Source organism: Seriola lalandi, unplaced genomic scaffold, assembly GCF_002814215.2.
Source record: "Seriola lalandi dorsalis isolate HSWRI2012SDOR001 ecotype SW California unplaced genomic scaffold, Sedor1 jcf7180002053102, whole genome shotgun sequence".
Classification (NCBI taxonomy): Eukaryota; Metazoa; Chordata; class Actinopteri; order Carangiformes; family Carangidae; genus Seriola; species Seriola lalandi.
In genome coordinates this window covers 283,268-285,757 of record NW_019523655.1, presented here as the reverse complement: position 1 = coordinate 285,757, position 2,490 = coordinate 283,268, and positions in this window count along the sequence as shown.

Genomic DNA, 2,490 nt, shown 5'->3' with positions numbered 1-2,490 from the left:
GGGGTGCGTGTGTGTGTGTGTGTGTGTGTGTGGGGGGGGGCTGATGGAGTAAGGCCTGGTTTGCTATTGAAAATGCTTCTTTTTCTGTGCATTTTGAGGCCTTTTCATAAACACAGTGTAAAGCGGATATGTTTGGAAACTCAAGTTAATCTTCGCTGACATGGTTAAATTCCTCAGTCAGGAATGTTGTGAAACCCACGTTCTGTCACCAGCAACTCTCACTGTAATTGTACCGTAGGTTACGTCAATATGATTAACACTGTAACACAAGCGAACCCACCCCTCCCCGCACATAAACTCTGAGTGGAAATGCCAGAGACTGGAAGACGATACAGTGAAAGAGACACATCGTGATGTTACTTCTGCTTCAGCTGCAGAAAAAAAGAATTCATGTCATGCTGCCATTCACTTTTACACGCCTCCACTCCACCTAAAAACCCCCGACATAAAGAGCATGGTGATGTGGCTGCAAGTAAGTCTGATGTTCCTCTCTCTATTTTGCCTTAGTGCCTTATATAAACTACTACTAACTACACATGGACCAGAAATTAATTCCAATGTTTAAAAAAAAAAAAAAAAAAGAAGAAAAATACCAGCGACAAAATGCCACAAGATATCTGTGATATACTAATGACTTATTAATGATGCTTTGATATTTACGTAATCTCGTCAAGTTCTCTTTAATATATGTGCAAGAAGGGAGTTGAGGGAAACATACATAGATTCACAATTCATTTTGCAGAAATGTCTAAAATTTGCTTAAAACCTTCCATGGAAACATGACCGTCGACACATATTGGTTACTGTAATAGGTCGTATTTACGACCTGCGATCAGACAGAGAACGATCATTCAGTGAGAACATTTGGATTGTGAGTTTGGCGAAACTGAAAGCTCACATAAATGATGAAAAGGGCGAGAGTATGTAGTTGGGTTCTTCAAAAATGTCCATCAAGCAAACCTTTAGGCCTCATGAACTGACAGCAATAATGCAATTATATTTGTTTTCGTCCTGATTAAAATATACACAAAATATCTCCAAAACGAGTTCATAAAGCCAGAGTCAGAGGGATGTGTATCACTACCTGGACATGGAAGTTGAATTTGACGAGTCTATTATGTGCAATACCAGTTTAGTTAGCCATGTTTTGGAGAACACTGTTTTAGTTTTGAGCATTGTGACATAGTCACCCCCAAGTGTAGGGGCTACAAGCCTTTAGCATGGAGGGTGGGGTTGTATGACATCACCTTGTAGCTGTAACTCATTTTGCTGCAGCGGACCCTGTTGCATGTAGTGCAACACTAATCAAACATACTTGTTAGCTGAGGCCAGTCGCTTGCACATACGCCCATGATCTCAGACATGTACCTATAGTCACACATGTGCACACTTACACACAATCTCAAACATCACACAGCATGATCTCACACACGCACATAGACACGTGCTCATAGGCTACTTCCCGTAAATTTCTAGCCGCCTCCGTGCCCATAAGTACCACTGGGTCCCCATAGCGTGAGCAGTCCTTTTTAGCTGTATTATTTCTCAACATTCCCAGACAATGTCTACGGAGGGATCGCAGGAATCTCACCATGATGTAATCAGATGCGACACGCTAGCTACAAGCGTGAAGAGTTTTGTTATCCTTGTCTGATGCTGAAGCTACATGTAATATCAGGGAGATAAAGTGAGTATATATGTACTATGTTTGCACCGCTATTGTGAATTTGTAGGACACCTACCTACTTTGTCTGTATACCAGCATAACTGCCCATATAATTTCATTATTCAATTCATGTGTTGAACTTGCAGAGTATCACTTGGTAACGTCTGCACATCTAAGCTTCCAGGAGTGAGTGTGTGTGAGAGATTAAACAACAGCAAGCTTGTCTGTCTACAGTTCTGTGTATGTGTCTGTCCACATTTGTGTGTGTGTGTGTATGTGTGCATGCACATTCTCTCTCCCCGAGGCCAGCGGTGGGTGCCGGATAGGAGCACACGCGGCTAACACACTGCAGGTTGCAGTATGAGACAGGCCAGGTCGGCTGGTGACAGTGTGCAGCCCCTCTCCTGCCTCATTTATCTGCTATGGCAGCGGACAGAATGCAATTTCCTGCGAGGGGGAGGCCAGGGGGGATGGAGCGGTGAGGGGGCTGGGGGATGCAAAGAACATCAAAGGCCCCTGAAAGCTATCAGGAACTTGAGTACTGCCAGCGCTGCGTGCCAACTCGCCAGCCCTTGCTCACCCTGTGGTGCACCCGGACGTCAGCTACGGCTGTACACACCATTCACAGTGTTTGTTAATACGCGAGTGTGTGTGTGTGTGTGTGTGTGTGTGTGTGTGTGTGTGTGTGTGTGTGAGTGAGGAGGATAAAAATACCCCTCCATTTAGAGGCTCAGACACCTTGAGCTGGAGCACTCAGAGCAGCCATTAGGCACGTTGCAGTATGAGGAGAAGGTCACAGTTTATCACCCCTGCCACCCTACCTC